This window comes from Drosophila yakuba, chromosome 3R (genome assembly GCF_016746365.2).
Source record: "Drosophila yakuba strain Tai18E2 chromosome 3R, Prin_Dyak_Tai18E2_2.1, whole genome shotgun sequence".
In the NCBI taxonomy this organism is placed as follows: Eukaryota; Metazoa; Arthropoda; class Insecta; order Diptera; family Drosophilidae; genus Drosophila; species Drosophila yakuba.
In genome coordinates this window covers 19063810-19079476 of record NC_052530.2, presented here as the reverse complement: position 1 = coordinate 19079476, position 15667 = coordinate 19063810, and the positions used below count along the sequence as shown (strand labels likewise).

Below are 15667 nucleotides of genomic sequence, written 5' to 3'. Positions count from 1 at the left end.
TATTTGATCTCACTCTGCGCACTGTATGCTGATTGTTTTCAGTGCAGGGATAAGGACACCGGGAGTGGGGATGCTGAGAGGCCAGGACCTGGGCTCCTGGTATTGTTCAATTTATGCGTGTTTGTGTGCGTGTTCCACTCAGGAGTTATTCTTGCCGCCATGGAGCCCTCCAAGTGCCACCCGCCTCCGCCCCCCCCCCCTCCACTCGCACGACTTTTCGCCAGTTAGCAGTTTGTGGGCGCCCAAGTAGGCCAAGTAGACCCGGAGCTGGCCAAGTGCAAGCCCCAACAGTCAACAGCCAACAACATCGGCTACAAGCGACGGCAGCAGCCTGGAAGTTGTTTATTTAAGTGTGAAATTTAAGTGCAACACTGCGTAATGTGTAAGGACCCAGCATATTTAGCATTATGGCTGGGGCAGATAAGCGACGTCGACTTTAATAACCTCGCCCAGCGTATGGGTAACTGAGCTGAGTTGCAGTAATCGTAATTTGACCTGCTAATAGATAATAAAACCAAAACCCCGTCGAGCAAACATCAGCCGAGAAATGCGGGACACAAAAAAAAGCTGAAGAAAAAGTGTTATTGCAGCGGAAAAAATGTGGAGTGCACTACAAGCGGATTTTTGGCGCCGCCACTGACCAAACGAAATAAATAAAACAATTTGTCGCCGATTTTTGGGGCCAGGCGGACGCCAAGCCAAATTAGCTAAAAGTTTGGACATCCACTTAGTTAATTGTCGCTGTGATTCAAATTAAACATATAAATGCAGGCATTCAACTCATAAATTTTGACCGAAAAACAATGACAGTATACACCACCCCTTTGGCGGAGTAATGTTCAATTAGTTTTATTACCAAGGCTGTGCAATTCGGATGGAAAACAATAGATTTTTGTGTGTAGAACATGCCTCTTGAAAACCATTGAAATTTATTTGCATGCTATTGCGTTCCTAATTATGTTAAAGTGCTATTTTAATTACTTAATTAGCTCAAGACTTGTTTCCTCCTCTGGCTGTGCAACGATTGTTAATTTAGTTAATTTACCTTAATATATATATATATGTACATGCTTAAATCAGATTACGAAAGGAAAGATAACATGTTGTGTTAGGTAAAATATGGTAAAATATCTACTATAAAGCTAGCATAGCTTTTTGTTCGCTTCGAAATGAACATCCAGTCAATTAGGCTTGAAATAAAAGTGAATAGAATTGGCGCAGTTCAATAAATGTATTTTTTCCTGGAATTCAGTTGCCCATTCAATTTCACTCAATTTAAATTCAAATCCATTTAGATGTACGCTAAAAAAGGCAAAATATGGAAAACAATGGAATCGCTAATGGTAAATTTAATTATTGCACTCTGAATTTAAGCTTCTTGCTAAACATTCAAAACTTGGGCAAAACACAAGACTGGTTGTGTAATGCTACTTCTGATTTGTGCGAATTTTGTGGTGTCGATGAACACTATAAATCAACTGTCAATCAAGGAATGCTAAATAAATGGAAACACAGCTAAACTTGAATAAACTTCTATTCGCAAACTTAACTCTAGCCCCCTCGAACCGCAGAGTAGCCTGAGAAAAACTTCATACTGAAGTTGAGCCAACTGCCAGGCCATGACAGACAGATTCTGGTTATATCCTTATAGCCCAGCCAAAAACCCCCCCCCCCAAAAAAAAGGATGCCATCAGAATGGACGCTAATTAGCGGGCAAAGTTAAATAAAAATCAGCGAAAATTCTGCTTTCAATGCAGCACGGCATATGGTAAGATAATTAATTAATACTCACTCGCCTGATTGGTGAAAAACGATAGCCGGGGCCGAGGCAATTAGCCAAGTTCTGGGCCCAGGCCAAAGGCAAACAATGATGAACCCTTGCCGCTGTCTCTTTCCCTCGCTGTTTGCCATCTCTGTTCCTCCCTCTCGCCCTATCTCTTTCTTGCGCTTGCTTGGCAAAGTGGTTGTGGGTGGTGGCATCATATTTTTATTCGCTTCACTGAAGAAAAGTGCACTTAATTGAAATATGCGTTAAATAGCAAATATTAACATAGGTAAAAAGACTTCACTCTTTTTGGATTTATATTATTTTATATAGAGTAATTAATACTTACATATAGTTTTATTTCGAAAGTTACAGAGATAGATTAATTCTCGGAATCCAACCAAAGTTGCGAATTTTCCAGCAGTGCTGTTTTCCGCTTTATATGTGAAACGTTTTTACATTCGGTTTTTTATTGCTCTGCTGCCTTTTGCCTTTGCACTGTGCTCCCCCGTTTTTGTAGTCATGTTGTTGTTTTTCCGCTGGCTTGCTACTGAGCTTGTTTCTTGGAAAATAATGACTGCACATTAAGTGTCTGCTGTACACACACACATGCTGGGAGGACAAGGCAAGTAAAATGTCAACAAATGACAACAGAAATATGATGCAAATGGCTCATGTAAGTGGTTCTTGCCGCCAACATTTATAAAACAGGACAACTTACAATGCAACAACAGCAAAGCGGCTACAAGCGAAAGGAAGCGGCTGGGAGAAAGTGGGAGTTCGAGTAAGGGGCGTGGCGTGACGGCGTCTGTCCGCTGTAAACATTCTCCATTCTACTTGGCAATTTTTCATTTCCCATTTCACTTCGCTATTCAAGTATAATTCGCAGTGCTTAGAAGGGCAAGAGGCGGCGTTTGCTTAATGCTGAAATTAGCTTTTATTCGAGCATTGCGCATACGCCGCGTTGGCCGTAGTCGTTGCCATTGAAATGCCTTTCAAGAAGACGCTCGCCTGCAATTAAAAGCGCATTTAATAGAAATTGTTTAAGTGCAACTGCATGCCAGGGGTATCCTAAGGGAAAAAAATGTGTAGGCAATCGGTAGGGGAAACTGACGTGTGCTACTATTGTCTTGATCATAGATTCTCAGAACCGTTTCATTTTTGGTGAAAACTGCAATAAAATTAATCATTTGAATGAAAATTTAATTGAAAACTGCAATAAAACTAATCATTTGAATGAAAATTTAATTCCATATCTTATAAGCATTTAAAGGACGTGGAATATATAAGTACTATTTCTGGGATTAAATTGCCATGCCTTCAAATTAGAGCCAGAGCAATGGCTATGGGCAATGGTATTGCTTTCTCGGACTATGTGGCTAATCAGCGTTATGTGCGTTAAGTCAACAGCCGCATCAACATTATCATCATTATTTGTACAAAATGAAACGGGCTAAAGCCGAAACCGAAGCCAAAGCCGCACACTCACACAATTTGGCAATTTGTGGCGAACAGCGGTCAACAAAAAGCAGTTCGGGCAAAGAATCATCCCGGCCAGGATGGCCCACCAGGACTACACTGACATTTGGTCATTCGGTCAGTCTGTCAGTCAGTCAGGCAGCCAGTTGGTTGAATTTGGATGGTACTCGGTTTTGGTGATGGTTCTGTTCCTGGCCACTCGACTACATTGATATTCCACGCTCGATGCGCGCCGCTGTTGCCATTGGTCATTGAGGCTCACTCATCCTGCGTCTCCACTCCTGACCGGCCACTAACGATAGATGTCCTTAAGCCAGCACACACACACACACACACACACATCGCACATATTGCTATAAAAAAATATTTATCTATATGGCGATATACGGCCGGAGTGCACGGCCATTGCTATAGCTATCCGGCGATCCGGGTAGCTGGGCAACTTTGTCCAAAAAATGTTGCCGGGGCCGAAAGCAACGATGCTTTGTTAACTTTTTCAGTTTAATGAAATCAATTCACAAGTCACGTTGTTGCTGGACAATAAATACATCAGAGTCCATTTAATAAAATCATGATGTGCACTTTGGGATGATACCAGCTCGCCGCACATATATCAACTTTGGTTGGCCATATCGTATCGATTCGTATTCGTGTATTGCAAATAACTTTCGGCTCTCATTGGAATGCCGCATATGGCATATCCTCCTCGTATATGGACATCCCCTGCTCCCCCAGTTCCTGCTCCTCAATTGCTCGATAAGTGCGCGGCAGTGCTAAAACTTAAATCAAAATCCACATTGAGCCACTGCAGCTTCCAGTTTGCCTCCAACTCTCCGGCAATTTGTTGCGGATTCTGGCTTGGTTTTCGCTGGATTCGGTTCATTATATTGATCTGTGACTTGGCTGTTTGCTTTACGTCTTTCGCACAATCATTTTTATTTGAGTGCCCCGGCTAAATGGCGAACTGAATTTTTGGGGATAGGTGGTTGGGGAGCATGGAGCAGCAGCTTTACGAGTGCATCGTTGTGGGGAAGGTACTTATTGCTTGATATGAGAAAGCACCAGCCATTTTCACTTGCGTAATTAATACCAAAGTAGAATTAATATTTCGGTTATTTGTAAGTAGATAGAAAATGAGGTTCATATTGGGCAAATTTTAGCAAATATTCGGATATTCATTTAATCAAACGTTCCACAAACAACAACAGCTACCAACTCCCATTTTGGTCTGCATGTGCTGAAACTTAAGCCATCCTCATTACTGAAATAACGTAATTAAGGTGCATTGATTAACAATTATAAGATGATTCTCATGTTTTTTATGTGCTATTTACTTTGATTGCATTAAGCATAAGCAAGCGTATATTTGAATGATGTTCCATGGCCCACATTTTGTGATGTGTAAAGGATTACATTACTATCTACACGGTTATCAAAAACCAGTTTTGTTTCTGTTACCACTATTTCCGACTGTTTTCACACCTACTTTGCTTCTGCGCACTTCAGCATAAACAGCTGTTCATTTCACAGGACTGTTCCCATTATTATCCTTAGAGGATGAAGGACCTTACCCTCGCCCAGTTGACTGTTCTACGCTCAGCTGATTTGGACATGCTCTTCGAATGCTCTCTTAACCATGACCATAGGTAACTCAGAAGGGCTTGCACCGAGCACGGCGAATTCCAGGGCCTTTCTCTCTTAGCCGAGTGCAAATCATGGCCCAGTGTTATACAATCCGTCCGGAAACGAGAGCCGGAGACCACGAAGCCACACGAATGGAGGCGAATGGACGCCACTCGGGTGACGAAGCATTCCGACTCCGATTTCTGGGTGCGTGTACACAGCCTCCGTGCATATCTGATGGCCAGCGAGCGAATCAGTCAGATGCGTGGCGAACGTTGAATTTAACGGTCGGTTTGGCAGTGAAAGTGGAAAGTGGATGCCATCGCCGTGCTCCACGAGCCTGGCCAGCGAGTTGTTTGGTGCGAAAAATACAAACAAAAATCATTAAAAATAGCGAAAAAGTATGTACAAACCCCAAACGAAATATGAAAGTGAATGTTAGCCCAAAAGCGGAAATACATTAAAGTGCATAGCTTGCTTGTAGCTAATACAATTCGGTTCGAACAATCCGAGAGTAAAGTGTCGAATAGAAAAGTGTTCAAACATTGCGTCAGTTAAACTTGAAAAATAAAATCAAGTGATACCACCACGCTTGGAGTTGGAGTCTTCGAAATTTGCTGGTAAATTATTCAAGCAAGTTGAATTTTTCGGGGGAATAGAAGTCTTAGATCCTGTGCCGTCATAAAGTTATACAAATTATTGCCATCCTGACTGCCATTTGGTTGGCTTTAAACTTTCGCTTCACGCAGCGTTCGCATTAAATTTCTTATTTTGTTGTTTTTCTGCCTTTTATTTCCTTTCCGCTATTCGCGTGGCACATGCGGCGTATACGCAATGTATCTCCTTCTATTTTACTTGTGTGCACGCGTGAGTGTGTGTGTGTGTGTATAACCTACATTTTTGTGGTCCTCGTTGTTTTTCCACTGACAGGCTGACAGTCAGACAATGCCGAAAACAGGATCTTGAGCTGGGACCCCGTAGCCGTGACTTTGCCAGCCGAAAGTTAATTTTATGGATTTACGTCCTTTGTTCGCTGCTTCTAATACTAAGTACTGGGCTGATCCACAAGTTGGCGATGCTCTATATATATTAATTTTAGCAATATGAACGAATAGTTTAGTTTGTCCGAAAACTTGGTCGCCGTTTGACGTAGTCCACCGTTTGTCTTCATCAACTTGGTCTAACTTCTACCAAGTGATTGTTGATTTTCTTTGATTTGCTGTTTTTGTTTTTGTTTTTGGCTGTAGCTGTTGGCTTTATTTGATTTTAGTACTTTGGCAGAGTCAACATTCGTTAGCAAAAATTTCGCTCACGTTCCATTCGAGCGAGCTCTCGATTTCATGAGTTTTGGATGCTGCTGGTCCGTGTTTGCTTCCCAGTTCCGCCGCTTAGCCATCACTTCTCTTCTATATCGGAGTACATATATATTCCTATTTCAATTTCTGCTTTTTGTCACCAAGTGTCTGGCTGTTTTTCCCCCCAGTTTGTTTTTTTGTTTTTTGTTTTCACGCCACATGCACTGTGCACAGTCAGTGCGAAGTACACAAATAAATATATATAAATCGGGCGGATATATATGCGCAATGGTGAGTGGCGAGTGGAGCTTAGCTGGGCTGTCCTTAAGATTATTTATGCGGTGATTAGCCGCTCTGAATTATTGCTGAAATTATCAAGTGTGCTATAAAATTTCACTGCCATTTATTTGCGCAACTTTTGGCGGGGCTCACGTACTACTAACCGAGCGCCCCAGCTTCCCTTTCCATTCTGCAGTTACTCCACTTCAGTCCGCTTCAAGCGGCGCCGTCTCATGTGTATCGTTGGCTCGAATTCTGCATCGGTTTGGGTTTGGGTTTGGGTTGGATTCCCGGATTCCTGGTTCAGATTCGGATGTTCGGGTGCGTGCGCGGGAATGTAACAAATTGCCAGAGTTTGATTTTTAAGTGTGAAATATCGCACAACGAAATTGGATTAATTACACTGGGGCCGGTTAGATTGCGTTCGCTTTAAAAGCCAAAAGCGTTGCCAAGGAGTCACTTTCGATTTAAAATCGGTACGCAAGAAAAAGCATTTTAAATGTAATAATCAGAAAATGTCCACCATGAATGAAATAAAGGTATACCATCGTATATTCTATGCCACTAAGACCAACACGTTTCAAAGAAATATTTTAACTATTTAATATGAGTTGTAGAGAAACAACCACTTTTAATTAAAACATGTAGAAAGGTGTATCAAAGAAGTGGAAATAATTTATGAAAGTGCTACAGAATTAATCGTTCATCTCTTGTTGAGCATCCAGCTGCTGGCCACAGATGATTATTCACTTAACTATATTATTTATGAAAATACCATTTTCCCTAGCGCCGAAGACGAGGGTCCAGAACTTAACATAAATGGCTTGTAGAGCCAAACAAGGATTATCCGGCCGGGGCGAGGGAAATGAGATTTTCCAGAAGCCGCTAGCCCCGCCCACTTTCAACAGCGCCCACTTAGCTGGCAACTAATTGCCTAAGCCCCAACCTGAATCCAAATGAGATGCTAAAGCCGGAGCTGCGGCCAGAGTCCAGAGACTGAGCTCTGCTGAGATTAATTACATTTAAATAAACAGGAATGGCTGCAAACATGGCCAAGACCGCAACAGTTACATGAACAATTCAACCGAACAGACAACAATAGACAGCCGACAACTCACTCAACTCAACTCGTCTGCATTCAATCGAATGCTACTACCATTGGGCTACTTTAAGCTGATTACGGCCAGAGTTTGGGCTGATGGGTTGAGATGGACATTTGGCACAAACTAAATCATTAGCTTTTGTTTTAGCCAAACCAGCAAAATTCACTTACCAGCAAAATGTTGTACTTTTGACAAGGGTTTTTCGGTGGGGAGAGCATATCCACAGTGCTGTTGAAAATATTAGTGCTCAAAGGATTAGTAGTAAATGGGTTAGTTGTAAAAGGATTGCTAGGAAAAGGATTTCTGGTTCTGAAAAGTTTTACTAAAATATTTTTGGGGAAGCAAATAATCAGAGCATATTGATTACATGTTAATGTCGAGTGAAGCCGAGCAAAGTATGATCAAATAAAAATAATAATATAATATATATAGCTATATAGGTATATTGAAAGGAAACCCCTATTACTATTTTGAACGCAGCTGTACATGTTATATCTTTGGGCGAATGAAAGTCAAAGCCGAGTTTAATGCCGGGCTTAGTGAAAGCGATAGCCAGCGCTTTGCATATGGCAAATGCCCAATGATTTATGACTGGAGCGGGCCGACGCAGTCAGCAGACTTTTGTCCCGCTCACAATTGGTGGTGAAAAGCGTGGAAAACTGTCGGCCACATGGAAAATCTCGGTGTGAGTGAGTCGGGTAATGTGGGAAAGCGGCAGAGTAAATTCAATTTTACGTTTCACAACTCAGCATGATTTCTATCAAGCCGGGGGAATCCCCTTTTCCACATTGTGTACCGCAAACTGATTGCTTTCGGTGGTCCCTCGACTGTCTATGTGTGTGTGTGTGTGTGCTGAGCGTTTGGGAGGCTCTAAGTGTATGTGTGTGTGTGTGAGTGTAGCTCCAAAAGCAGGCTACATAAAAAAATCACTAAAAACTTGTAAAAGCATCAAAGCGCACTTTCTGAGCTCTCTGCTCGAAAAAGTTGCGCTTGTTCGGCCCATTGTTGTTGTATCCTTAGTGTTTCCTTTACTGCCCCTGTTGTTGTTGTTGTTGTTGCTGCTGCCGTTGGTGGAAAGTTCAAAACTTTTCAAGTGAGTTTTGAGGGCGGTTTTTTGGGGCTAGCTATTGGCAAAATTGCTTTCTGATAGCTTGTCTGGTGTATTTATGCAGTTTTAATGAGAGCTCCTTGTAAAGTGGTCTTTGTTAATACAGGAAATTAATAAGTTAAGTAGCCATTAGGTGGTTGAGTGCAAAGTTCGATGGCGAAAAGTTGAGATTACAAGCGCTATGAAGTGCTCGTAAAAAAATATGCATATTCTTTATCAACTTTTTATTAATATGCATATTACATTCTCTTTTTAATGCTTTATATCATTCACAAATAATTTCACAATGCATACGTTTTAAATATTCATGTTTCAGCTTTTAAAGGGAAAACAAATCTAAACATGTGAATCCTAAGGCATATCCCATTTCAATCCGAATTATTACTTTATTTTTGCAGTACAGTCTGAGTCTGTGCTTTCTCCGAATATTTTTGGTTTATTTTATTTTTGGCGACTGCTGCTTAAGCCGCGTTTTATTTTCACTTGAGGCAAGTGTAGTCATCTGTGAAAATATTGGCAAAACTCAAACAGCGCCAGCATTTGACATAAATCCTTATTATCCCTTTGTGCACAAATTGACATTGCACTTGTAAGGCGATTGCCGAGACTCTGCTTGACATCCCCTTTTTGCCCCTCCCCCCCCCCTCTCTCACTCACCCCTCCAAAGCCCCCGGATGCCTTTCAACTTTCATCTGTGGCTTTGTTTTCACTGCCAATGCAGTGGGCGTGGCATTAGCAGCATCTGACAAGTGCAGGATGCCCTGGCTGTCCTGGCAGTCCTGAAAGGAGCCTCGTCCTTGATAAGTCTTCGCACTTAATTGAGCCTGACACACCGCTGCAGAGAGCAAAACTATGTAAACATGGCATCTATTTTATAGGGAATTAAAAATCATATTATTTAAAATTGGAAATCAGTAAAATCATTAAGCATAAGTTGTATGCTCTTGGTGTAATATACTTTTGACTGACTTTTGCCAATTTTTATAAGACTTCTAAGATACGACATCAGACCGATATACCACAAATGTTTTTTATCAATGAATGCATGAAATATTATCAAATAGTTGGTTTAATGTGCACAGTGTATGATAGCAAATTTTCCATCAGTGTACCCTCTCTCGCATAAAGTGCACGAAATTAAAATTCATAATGTTGACTTTAATGGGGCTAATGCTGAAATATCAAAGCTGCTGGCTTAGGTGGCAGCCAGCACATCTCATAGATTAGCCAGGCTGCCATGTAAGCGGAGCCAAGAAATCCAGGCCAAAAGGCATCTTCTTCCTGTCAGCCTGTGCCTTCGTGGCATTTTATTATGCGACACGCAGCCCAACCACCTTAGCCGAAAAAGCAATGGAGCAGAGCAGTGGGCGCCCACCCAACTTTGACGTTATTAAATTATGCGGAGATTTGCGCACTTTTTTTTTTTTATTTGGATTTTTCGAAAGCCTCTTGACGTTCTTAATGATGAGGCAGCTACTCGGCCGCCGACTAGGCCGAAATTAAATTATTTTATTGCCGGAAATTCATTAAATCATGCCTTTATGCAATTTCCAGACTACATGGCTGGCATACGCAAGTGGGGAATCTGTCAATTTATCTGCCTTTTGGCCAGATGGACAGCCTGTCGGCATTTTCGCTATCCCACTCGGATACGCCATTGATTAGGACGTGCCGTTGTTAACATTTCTATTATGCTTGTTATAACGCCGGCTTATTGTTTACCCGGTCGCGGAAAATCGATTGAGTTGTGATCTATTTCCAGACACATGCTCAAAGCCCAAAATCCCTAGCAACGCGACGAGACAATGCAAATCTGACACCGCCAGCGGAGTGAAATTTTATTTATGTTTTCACTGGACAACAGAGCTGGAAAACAGAATGGAAAACCTAAGCTACAGGCTTAGTCACGGCAAAACCGAAAAACCAAAACAATCATCAAAATAGAATCATAAAAACAGTTAGCAACGATCATAAATTTTTCACAAAGACATAAAAACTGTGCCACGTGGGGTGCTACATAAAAACCGCCGCACTCCTACCTATAGATATATATGTACATACATATATATTTATGTGTATATGTTTGGCAGATGTATGGCCTCGACATTTGCTGGCCGAATAATCCCTGCAAATCAGCAGTTTTCCCAGTTATTGGGACACATACATTTCATCTAATAAATCTCGGAACAATAAAAGACAAAAATTTACATTTTTATAGGAGTGACGGTGGCCAGAAGAATCGTTAGTCAATTCAATTTAATATGCGATCCAATCGGGCTTACCTTGCGTATGCGTAATGCCCATGAAATTGCATTGCTCTAATATGAAATACGTATATAATTTCATCTGTCTGCCCATGGAAAAGAACTCATTAAAATGCTAATCGACTTTAGTCACTTATTTATGAGTACTAGATGGGCATCGCACTTATAGTACAGTTTGCTTTAAAACAGCGAGTCTACTAAAACATGAAAAAATAGACAAAACTAAAGTCTTATCTCCATAAAAGGCACCCGCTAATTCGCGTAATTTGCCAAGAAACCACTCCCCTCGCATTAAGTGAAAAAAATATAAAAAAATTGCGTTAATTTTTTAGCATGTTGCATGGCTAAAGCAATTTGTCCAGTGGCCCTTATTTCTAGCACACTGAGAAAAATAGTTTCAGACAAAAATCATTTTAAATAAACGTTTAGTTTTGAAAATGCGGCACATACAATTCAACAAACTGAAACGACAGTTTTCTGTATAAAGTTAATAAAATATAGATTTTTACTTAGCCTTTTATCTTCTTACCACAAACTTGTTTTCTGTGCAACCAAACGACTCCCCGAAGATTTGGCCAGCAGCTTTTTTAAGTACTTGACATGAAAATTGTGGCACAAAACTCAAGCCAGACCCATCTGTAAAATTAAACGCACGCCAAAGCCCGTGCTCCACTGCATAGAGCCCCCCCTTCGAATTTCCAATTTCTGATACCAGAAACCCAGCGAGTACTCCAAAATCCCCACCGATGTCTGATGCTGCACTGATGTTTATCATAACCGCCTACAACAACCACAATGACAGGGACCACAGCAACAATATGGTTGCCCATTGCCGCACCCAGCCAAATAATTTGCTGGCAGGCGTAGCTAATGACCAACTCGTGTAAGTGCGATGGATGGATGGATGGATGGATGGATGGATGGATGGATGGATGGAAGGATGGGCGGTGGGTTGGTTGCTCGGTTGCTGGGCTAGAGGATGAAAAATCAGGACGCAGTAGCCCCCAAAAAAAAAAAAAACATAGCCCACACAGCTCGAAAACAACAGCAACAATCACAAGCTTTGTTACAAGCAAAATGATGGCATGAATTCATCATGGGAGCGCTGGGCAGGAGGAGCCACCAACTCGGACTTTGCCAGTGCCACTGTGCCCAATCCTTGTTTTCCCCACCCCGCCTATGGTTTTTGTTTGGGGGAAATTTAAAATGAGTGCACTGAGGGAAAACTCCATATGAAAGATGACAAAACGGCATCGCCAAACGACGCATTTAAGCTTAATTAATATCTAATTTCTTACTCTGAGTTTGCAAAAGTGAGTTAAGCGATCATTACTTTCCCAGAAAAATAAGCTTTTGGTGTCCCAAGTGTTTCACTCCGCGCAACTTTGTTGATTTAAGACTGTTGAATTAAGGTCTGTGTTTTTCAATTTTTTTTGCGGTGCAAGGACACAAAGTCTTGCCCGCTCCAGGGAGATAAACAGGAAAGGACGAGGAGCGACATCGTTCGCTAATTTTATGCTCTTTTGTGATTTTTGTGCCGGACACACCCTGTGGGCATGTTTAGTGTCCTTTCACTTTCCAAGTAAATGCAAACTTTGCGCGCTTTTGTCATTAGCGTTGATAGCTGTAACGTGAACAGGAAGTCGGGGGGAGATACCGAGTGGGTGGGTGGGTTGCATGGGTATGATGGGCAGATGGGTTGGCAGGAGATAGCTCCTTGCCGGCTGCCTTTTTGGCCGCTTTTCACGTGTTGTTGGCCTTATTTGTAGACGGCGCGCTGTTGTTGTCGTCATCTGGTTTGCGGTCCCCAACAGTTTGGTTACTTTTAATGAGCGGGGCGTGGCACATAGCCTGAAACACTGGTTCTAGGCGGTAGGCGGTGGGCGGTTGTCTGGTGGGCGGTGTAGAGGGGGAGAGTAAATGGGGTGCTCTCATTAAGTTGCGGGCGTACAGTTTTATTTCACTCCCCGCTAATGAAAGTGAATTATTAAATGAAAGCCAAGCAGCTGAATGGCAGCCGTTGATTCTTTCGCCGAGTGTTGAACTTGTGACCCACCTACTAGTCGTTGTCAGTACTTGAAAAATAGGCTTCTTCTCCGAAATGGTTGGTGACAACCAGATTCGTTGACCCCCCTCAAACTACACATGGGCATCGACATCAAAGCATTTCGTTCAGAAGGCAAATGGGTAGGTAACCCACTTGGAAAAATTGAAATTCATCCAAACAAGATTTCGTTGTGGTGATGGCTGCTTATTAAAGTGGCATCGTTCAGACATGTGCTGCTCCGTATGGAATATGTATGCAAATGTCGGCATTTTTAAGAAGTTCAACGAAAAATAACAGAAGAGCTTAGAATTGGTTTGTATTGTTGTGGATATACCTTTGAGTTGTTGCTAAGATAATTTTCATTGAGTGGAACTGAAGAGATGGGTAGAATGTATAGTGCCTAACAGCTGTAATATAACTTTGTTATTTTAAATTCTGTAGTTTTTCTGAAAACTTCAAAGAGTTGATTATTGCAAACTAGGTTTTATTATTCATTTGTTAAAGTTTAATGAAATGGATAAGTAAAACAGGATTTTTTGAAAAAACAGCATACCCTTTTTTCACAAATTTCCAAGCAGCATAAAAAACCTTACCTAATTACACGGTAAGAAAAACATTGGCGTAGGTGTATTCCTGTATATATGCATATGTACGTTTCATTAAATTTGCAATCGTTTTTAATTTATGCCCAGTTAAAAGCAACAGCTGGCCCCCAGAGACGCAGACAGAGGCAAATTAAATATGTAATAAATAAATCAGCCTGGAATGTATGAATAATGAATGGGTCATGTCGACTGGCTGTTCTCGAGTGTTTGGGTTTGGTTGGGTTTTCTTCATTTGAGTCCAGTTTTCCCTTGCTTTCCTTTTACATTGTTCGAATTCAGAGTACAAATATTTTTGGCAACCACAGCAGAAAATAGATTACTCCTAGTTATATGCCGAGCAACAATTTATGCAAATGTTTGAGCTTTTGTTCAGCTGAATGGCGCTTACGCCATTACCTGTAGTCACCCTTCGTGCTTCGATGTTTTGCGTTGGCATTTTCTTTAATTAGTGCAACGAACTGTGTGCAACGGTGGGGTGCAAATAGGTTCTACTGTTCTCATGGTGGTGAAGGTGTAATGCTATTTTGAACATAATTGCAACGACACGCGGGTCTCATTTGAAAGTTTTGGCAGCCTCAACCGCAGCAAAGCAAAAACACACACACACACACCAAAGCAGCGGTTGCCACATCAGCAGCAGGAACTAAGCACATAGTAGCACTGAGCTTTCAGTTTACTGATTCTAGTTAAAAAAATATATATATATTAATTACTTTTGGCTATTTACATTTATATATCTATGAGGCGAGTTCTTGTGAAGCAACAGTCTACAAAGCCTGCTTCAAATAACTAGCGTCTCGCTATACACATTTTCTCTGAGTGTAAATTGAATGTGTCTGCCTGTGGGTGTGTACGCCGTGTTTGACGGACACACACAGCGAGCATGTGTCTGCAACAACTTGGTGGCTTGCTTGCGCAAATGTGCAAATATTTCACTTGCAGCGCCTGGAGTTATGCAACACTAATTTGCGAGGCGTTGTTTTTGTAGCTGCCACTAATTAGCGTCTAATGCAGAAGCGGCAGCAATAATAATGTGGTTTCTCTTCGGGGGTCCCTGCCTTAGGTTCCCTAAGGATGTCAGTGCCGTGGCCATCGCCATTTCCATTTCCATTTACTGATTCCTGATCAAGACGCTAACGCGCAGGGAGGCAATAAAAATGGCATGAAAACAGGGAAGACATCAAAGTAAAATCTCACCAAATGGCCGTGCATAAAACTTGACAATTTGTTGGTCAAAACTTCTCACTCCACGGTCAAGTATTTTGCAAAACAATACGCCATTTAACTGCTTCAATTTGAGTTTGGTTGTAAAACTTTCCCTTGCCAGAGCCTTTTTTTTTTCCTTTTCGTTGCCCAGTTTTACGTATCTATATAAATTAAGGAGTGTGTGTGTGTGTGTGCTTGCGCGTAACCTTTGAACCAGCGGAACAAAATGGTTGAAAGAAAAAATGCTTGCCAAGTTTATTAAAAGTTGCGGCAAGTTGCAGACCCCAAAAGAACAAAAGGGGGGGGACAAAGGGGGCTAGAGCATGGAGAAGGGGTCGCGGAGCAAGGGGGCGTGGCAGGAAGTGAGCGCTGACAGCCAGCAACTGACAAATGCCAACGCTAACTCACTCAACTCCACGCAAAATAAAATAAAAAAAAGAAATTCTCAAAACGGCCAAGAAGAAAGATTTCAAGTTTCTTCCTTCGCACTTTCTTGTGTTTTCTTTTGTTTCTACTTTATTGCTCTTGTTGTTTGTGTTTTCATTTCTTTTTTGGCAACATGTTTGAGCGCTTTTTTATTATTATTATCTTTGACCTGACCTGGGACCTCGCCTCCTTTCAAACATTTGTTCCCCCAGCTTCCTATACCTACTATCCCTTTCCCTTTCCCTGTTTCTCAATTCTTATTTATGCACAAATTTTTCGGTGCTTTTTTATGCATTTTGCGTGTAACTTTTGCGTATATTTCACAGAGTGCCACCGTCTTTTTAGGTCAATGGGTTGTGCATACATTTTGGAATGAAATACTAATGGGACTTGGACCATTATGTTGCCATAAATGCAATTTGGGTTTAAAAAATCACTGAAAATTATTATTATACGTTTTGGAACAA

At 41.5% G+C, this 15667-nt stretch overlaps 1 protein-coding gene across 1 annotated transcript in view; it reads left to right on the top strand.

Annotated features, from left to right (window-relative positions):
- The first annotated feature begins 5113 nt into the window (after positions 1–5113).
- Positions 5114–15667, top strand: part of LOC6537453 — a 45769-nt gene continuing 35215 nt past the window's right edge. Inside the window, exon 1 of the mRNA XM_002097973.3 lies at positions 5114–5487. The gene's annotated coding sequence lies outside the window, so the exon portion shown is untranslated. The remainder of the gene's footprint in view (positions 5488–15667) is intronic.